Source organism: Coenobita brevimanus, chromosome 106, assembly GCF_032717465.1.
Source record: "Coenobita brevimanus isolate Jiangsu-jjx chromosome 106, ASM3271746v2, whole genome shotgun sequence".
Classification (NCBI taxonomy): Eukaryota; Metazoa; Arthropoda; class Malacostraca; order Decapoda; family Coenobitidae; genus Coenobita; species Coenobita brevimanus.
Window position 1 is genome coordinate 13517667 of NC_137059.1, and position 7667 is coordinate 13525333.

Here is a 7667-nt window from a genome sequence, read left to right on the forward strand (position 1 = left end):
CTGACCTCTAGTGGCAGATTACCCTGTATCACGAATTTCTGTCCGGAGTTGTACATGCGCGAAAATTTTTCGAATCGCCAAGCTTCATCCTCTATGCCGTTATATTATGTGGTCATTGTATTATGCTGTGATATTGGCTAATTAATATTGTGTGATTGTTTGGGATAATGAGCTGTGGTGCAATATGCTATTTATAAAGTCTTACATATATTAAATAATTCTTCTGTTATAGTGTAGCGTGAACTACGATACCGGTTGAGTTGTGGTTCAGAAACAGTAAGCAAGTTCACCCAGAAATGGCGCGATGTAGGGGGAAGGGGAAAGTATGGGAGTGAGAGGGAGCTTGGCTGGTGAAGGGAAGGGTGTTGAAATGGGATTCACGTCGTTTACTACAAGTAACACATTCTTTGCCATTTCAGTATATTTATCAAGGTGTCAATGACATCCTGTATCCTAAATGATAATAAACCTATTTATTTTTTAATTATTCATTATTATAGACAACCGATTACACACTTTAAATTACACCAAACATAGGAGACCCCGTCTCTCGTTAACGGACAACATGCAGCCTGCTCCACCACCTCGACTCTTTTTTTTTTTTCTCTCTCTCTCTCTGTCTGTCTCTCTCTCTCAACTCATCAGCTGCCTATCAGTAGACACACACATTATCAGTTTGTGCTAATGAGCAATGACAGTACACATATGTTCACCTACAATTTAATTCTGTGCCAAAATACAAGTGCAGTACATTACGAGCTCACCTTACGGATTACGTTAGCCAATAAGCAGTAATAGCTTACGTTCCAGTAATAGTCACGGGGTTGCCGTACTCATAGTGATGTTTCTGTAAATGTTTTAGGTAATCATGTGTTCAGTGGCGGTTACCAGTTAGAGGGGAGGTGGCCGCTGAAACACCCAGTCCCAATAGCTACTTCGGTGCGTTATAGTGTCACTGTAGAGGTTCCTCGTCTTCCAGTTATGTTAATTATTAAGGTTAACATATTGATGGACAGCCACTTCTTATTAAAGATGCAAACAGCCTATTATGAACTCTCAAAATATATTATGGAGCATATTGTGGGAGCGTTGCAGCTCTCACGAATCAGTTATAGTCCTGGTCCGTTTGCTTCAATATTGCCAGCCTGACAGTGTGGTGTTAATGAACATATTGATGTTACAATTATATATGCTTATTTTCCTTTGGAACAACGGAGTTCATAACAGGATTTCATTCAGTACACAGAATGTCAAATACAGTATGTCTGTGTGTAATTGAATGAATGTGGGTGTGGGACAACACGTGTGGTGGCGGTGGGGGGAGTGTAGTATGTCATGTACTTGTGTCATAATGGTAACGTGGCTGTGTGCATACGTGGCTAAGGACGTCCACGACTGATATACGTAATCCGTTTCTTTCACACTTGATGACACACACCTCAATAGCAATTAGGGTTCATTTATAAGTTTGTAGCATATTACGTAATTATATATGCTTATGTTATCGGGGTGGAACCTGGAACATCGTATAAAGAGAAACAATGAAATAGAAAAATGCATTGTGAGTGGCATAATAAATGAATAACATTTCAGAAAGAAATAATACCGTATTAAAATATCCATTTAACAAATAACGTTGTAGGTGCAGCGTTTCATAAGATTAGTTTATCGGATTTACTTTGATCATTATATTACATCATATTATAGCTTTGAGTTGGGTAATACATATGTTATATATTGTATAATAAGTGATGTCACGGTGGTTCACCCAGTGGACGTTCACCTAAGCTTCATCCAACAGACAGTAAGTGCAGTTGTTAGCAGCCTTTTTTTTTTTTTTTTTTCTAAATCCTGGGAAGAAGGAACCAAAGGCAACGAGCCCGCAATAACCGTTCCTTCCAGTGAAAAACAAAATACAAGAGAGAGCCTAATTCAAGATCCGATTATTTCTAGATGCCTGGACACACTGCGTTTGACGGACTGGAGATCATAGCTAGCAGGAAATACAGACAGAGGGAGACAGTTCCAGAGCTGAACTGTTGCATAAATGTGAGTAAACTCTTGTGTTAGAGTGTTGGACAGAAAAGGGATGAGAGTTTGTTACAAGACGGGTGCTACGCGCCCGTCGTAGAGGTGGAGGAATGCAAACAGACAGTTCAGAGGAGTAGTGACCATTAAAGTAGTGAAAGAAGAGATAAAGATAAAACAGTGCGGTGAAGAGACAGAGATTGAAGTGAGCCAGTAAGAGGAGGAGAGTTAATGAGACGAAAAACCTTGCACTCCACACTATTGAGAAGAGCTGTATGTGGGAAGCCTCCCGACACATGAGACTTGTGCAAGGGTATAGAAGGAACGGAGTCGGCTTAGCACACCTTATCTCTTGGAAGCAGATTTTACAAGAGATGTAATATGATCTTTCCAAAATAAGTCCCGAGTAAATGAAACCCCAAACATGTTCAAGGATGATGCAGGATTAAGCTGAATATTATTAAACATTAATGGGTTTACCTGTGGAAGATTTTATCAGGTTGATAGGTTTAAGAATTGAGTCTTTGATGCATTAAAAACAACCAAATTATTTTTACTCCGATCAGAGATACGAGCCAAGTCAGACATTAGGTGTGCCATAGCCTCATACCTTGTTTGTTGAAGTAACTGCTGAGAGGGCGTTGCGGGAACCAAATGGAAACGTGAAGAGTGGAGTCATCAGTGTACGAGTGGATAGGGTCAGATATACAGCTTAGGTCATTGATGAATAAAAGGAAGAGGGCTGGTACAGTAATAGGGCAGTTTGGAAATTAAAGATTTATGCCAGACTCGATCGAAAGCCTTTGAGATGTCAAGTGCAATGGCAAAGCTTTTGCCAAAGTCCCGAAAGGAGTCTGACCAGGAGTCTGAAAGGTAGGTGAGACGATCGCCAGTGGAGCGTCCCTGACGGAACCCAAGAAGGTTGTGATAGGAAAGATGCTTTTAAATTTTTCTATTAAGAATTGACTGGAAACTTTTGAGACAGGATGTTAAAGCAATTGGACGATAGTTAAAGGGTTGGGAATGGTCACCCTTCATTGGGACTGGCTGAATGAGAGCAAACTTCCAGCAAGAAGGAAAGGTACAAGTTGATAGACAAAGGCGAAAGAGTTTGCGTAGGCAGGAAAGCACAGTTCTTGAGGACAAGAGTAGGGGCTCCATCAAGCTCATATGCCTTGTTAGTATTGAGGCCTGTGATGGCAGAAAATACATCTGCTGAAGAAATTTTAATGTCAGCCATGAGGGTCAGAGGAAAGTTGATGGAGGAACAGCAACGGTATCAACTAAGGTGGAATTGACGGAGAAAGTCTGAGCGAAGAGATCTGCTTTATCAGTAGAAGAAATATCTACAGAACCATCAGAGTAGGAGAGAGGAGGGAAGGATGATGAGGTAAAGTTGTTAGAAGGGTTTTTGGCAAGGTGCCAGAAGGAGCGGGAAGAATTCGAGTTGGAGAGTTGAGAGTATTTAGTACGGATGAAATTATTTTTAGCAGAGGGAAGAACAGACAGAACGATTCCGGGCAGAAACGTATCAGGGGTGGGTTGGCTCCGGTACAGTTTATAGGCCCTCTCCTTGTTGCGGGGAGCATTAGAACAAGCGTGATTAAACCAAGGCTTTCTTGCATTAGTCAAAGGATATGAGAAAGGAATGTATGCTTCCATGCCGGAGAGAATAACCTCTGTAATGCGCCAGGCACACTCACATGACTCCTGACCATGGAAACAATAATCATTCCAGGGAAAATAAAAGTACTGCCGGAAGGTCTCCCAATCCGCAGCCCCAAAGTGCCACACGACATTTCTTTGGAGGATTCACAGGCCGTATCGGAGCGATAGGACAGGTTAAGGTGATAAGGTTGTGATTGGAGGAGCCTAATGAAGAGAAAAGATTAAGTGTAAGCAGAAGGATTAGTCGTAAGAAAGAGGTCAAGTATATTGCAGATCTTTCCAAGGTGGTCAGGGATACGGTTAGGGTGCTGTGCAACTGCTCTAGGCCATTAAGGATAGAAAAGGTGTAGGCTTGTAAATTAGCAAAGGCTGGTGACACGAGACAACAACCAGCTAATTTTTCCCAAGAAGCCCCACCGCTGAGGAAATGCAAGAGAACCTTGACTGACAGTGTGCGAGATGACAGAAGAACAGACAGCAAGCAGTGTAGTAGGAATGAGAATCGTAGCATGAAATTCAGCCATACTGCGGTTTCAGGGCCAGCGTCAACTGAAGAAGACCTGAAAAGGAGGCAGATGTACAGCTTCGGCCAAATATAAGTAACGACCCTCTCCCAGCCAAATCAAACATTTGGCACCGTCGCACTCATGGATACGAGAGGTGAAGCAGGGCAAGACTCATCAACCTGAGTCAAAACAGCGAGTGTGCGTGTGTGTGTGTGTGTGTGTGTGTGTGTGTGTGTGTGTGAGAAGTGTGGCCGACGTAGGCCTTTGCCACTGGTGGCCCACAAGAGAGTAGGGATTGGGGGATGTGAGGATTATATGCTGTGGGTAGGGGAGAGATAGCACCTGTTTGTTCTTGGGAACGACACAGAAGGTTGAAAGAAACAATTACAAACACTGTGATGTTCCCAGTGAATATTATAAAGCAAATTGGCCAATATTGGATAATAAAACCCACGTGTCACAAAACAAAACACCGGTACAGTAGGTGTATTAGCCTAAACAGGGTAAAGCCCGGCTATGTATCTCTCTCTCTCTCTCTCTCTCCCTCTCCCCGTAGGGTTGGGGTATTGCCTGTTAGGATGATAGGGCTTTGGCGACCCTTCTGACCCAAGCCCATCCCTTTCCTCTCTTCAAGTATCCCTCTGGTCCTTCTTTTATCCTTCAACCTTGCTGTCCCCCTCTCTATCACCTTCTCTTCTAGACCTAATGCGGGTTTTCTTTCATTCTCTTCAATCAGTCCTCCTCCCCCTTCCTCTCACCCCCGCCTCCATCCTCTCGCCCCCCTCCCCACCACCATCTCCTCTTTCTCAACCGGGACCCCCCCTTCCGGTTTACCATGTCCGCTTGCCTACCTCCACCCACCCATCTCCGCACCACACTGACCCTCCACTCATATTTTGTCACACCTTGTTTTGTAATACATGGGTTTTATTATCCATGCTTCAGTTCAAGGGACTGTGCATTTCTCTCCACACTAGCCAATAATATATATATATATATATATATATATATATATATATATATATATAATATATATATATTATCTGTCATACCGTGGCATACCATCCATTGATATCATAAAAATAACTCCATCTTCAGCTAGACGTCAGACATTTTTGGTCACCATATGATGGGCCTCCTCGGCTTACTAAACATAAAGAGAAACTCATAAAGGAAGTAATTTATTTATTGTTGAGAGGTAAAGTAATAATATCAAGTAACTTGAAATTTTCAGTGATATCGCTTTGACCGACTTTCGTCGAGGTTCTGCAAAATGGGAACCTAGAGACAAAATATTGTTCATGAAACGCCTCAAAAATATAGGTATTACACTGTTCCATCTGCTACAAAAATGGCATGAGCATTATAAGGCACAGAAAGATACTGCTTGAATAGTATAGGAAACAATATAATTACGAGTATTATGAACAATAATGTTCTATGCCCATCTCTATCATAAACTAGAAACTGCCTTTTATTACCATCTCGCTAGCTCAAGTAACTGATTCGACTCAGGCTGATGAGTCTTGTCCAGCCTCATCTTTCAAATCCATAGTTGCGTCGGTGCCGCATGTACGGTTTGGCTGGGAGAGGGTGGACACTTACACTTGGCCGAAGTGTACACCCGCGCAACAAAGTTTCTGTACCCCTCTCAGTGTAAGGAAGTGGAAGTCAGGGTTAGAGAGATTGCAGGCGAACGGACAACCGTGTGTGGTAGTTTGCAAATGAGCTACGAGGCGAATGGTTGGAAACCTTTTCATACTATTCACCTGCAAAACATTATGCGTTCCTAACATGGCATATATTATAACCGACTACTATGTTATCATGGTGTCCTGTGAAACTGGTCCACACACAACCCATCTGTTTCGGATCCTCATCATACAAATAAAGCACTGAGCCCGTTGTATATAAGCAGCCACTGGTCATTATGATTCAGTGATAATTTTTGTGAATATGGTATTCCTGGATTATCTATAGCTGTAATTTGGAATGATTGTGAATTTAATACTGATTCCCACAGTAGCTGTGCGTATGGTTATAAGTGTTGCAATTATTTTATGTGGACGAATAAACCACATTGTGATGGGCAGAGAGAATTCACCAATAATTTACTATAACCAGATGAAATTTGGTGCAAACAACAAAATATAATGAGACAACGAAGATACAGCTGTGGTATCCTGCTACGCTACGTTATCCATGCCTTAACTGTTACTTTACCTCATACGTGCATTATTTTGCTTCAGTTTCTGCTTCTTTTATTTCTCTTACTTCCCGGTATCCTCGTACTGCAAGCCGTCATATTTCTTTTGGGGGGTTTGTAGTCGTCCGGTCCTATAACCCCTACTGTATTACATTATTCCTCACATCATCTTTCCCACACAAACAACATTAGCACATGACTGATGAATCTGTTACAACAATTATTGGCACTGCCACTACTAATCTCCCTTTTCCCATTGTGTCTAATTGCACTCACAATACTACTACTGCTACTAATACTACTACTCCACTATAAATCTGTAGTATAATAATACTTATGTTTGTATCTACTAACCACATTGTCCCTGTCCCACCGTGGACAATTCGCCACTTACCCCCACAGCTACCCCAGTTATTCCGCCCTCAGACATGGGCACTGACGGGGAAGGGAGATGGCCGTAATTGCTACACCACGAACCGCGGATCACATGTTTATACATTAACTACAGTGGTTCACCTGTTTTCTTTAGTAGATTGCAATATACACCGTTACTCAACCATGGGAACAGCTCCATGTTCGTACACCGCTGAGATATGTGGCTCAGTAACTGCTCTGCGTGAACTGGGCTGTGGTCTGGTATTTATATTTATCCTGTCTATTTCATACAGTGCGAACGCCACTCGGTTGTTTAGCATGACAAAACACACTGTAAATGAAGTGTTTGCAGTTAATGGAAGCGATTTCTGTAACTAATGGCATAGTTGATGTAATATGCACGTGGTCAGAATGGAGAACTGCAGACATTACTACCATGTTCCACCATTGTTGGCTCGAGGGTATATGAAGGAATGCTTAGAGTGTACAATTGCTCATTATGAACCAAAATATAACTAATAACCACTGGCAAACCTATAAAATCAACAACCAAACATGGCATACAGAAACGGTAAAATATACCTGGGTTAAGTAAATCCACCTTTATTTTATACTGGTACTATGGTGTTCAAAAGTCCGGTCCTTCTGCCAGCGACTCTTCAACTGATTCACTTGAGGTTCGAATAACGAAGCAACTGAGGAAACTTTAAAGGACTAGCAGATGGCGCACTGTGCAGCTAGTATGAATGAATGAATGAATGAAGAATGAAAGAAGATTCTGCAGCAACAAGCCCGGAATAACTATGACACTGGAAGAAGCGGAAAGTCTTAGTCAGGAGGGACTAGGAACGAGAACAAAAATTTACGGAAGGGGTGAAAAGACC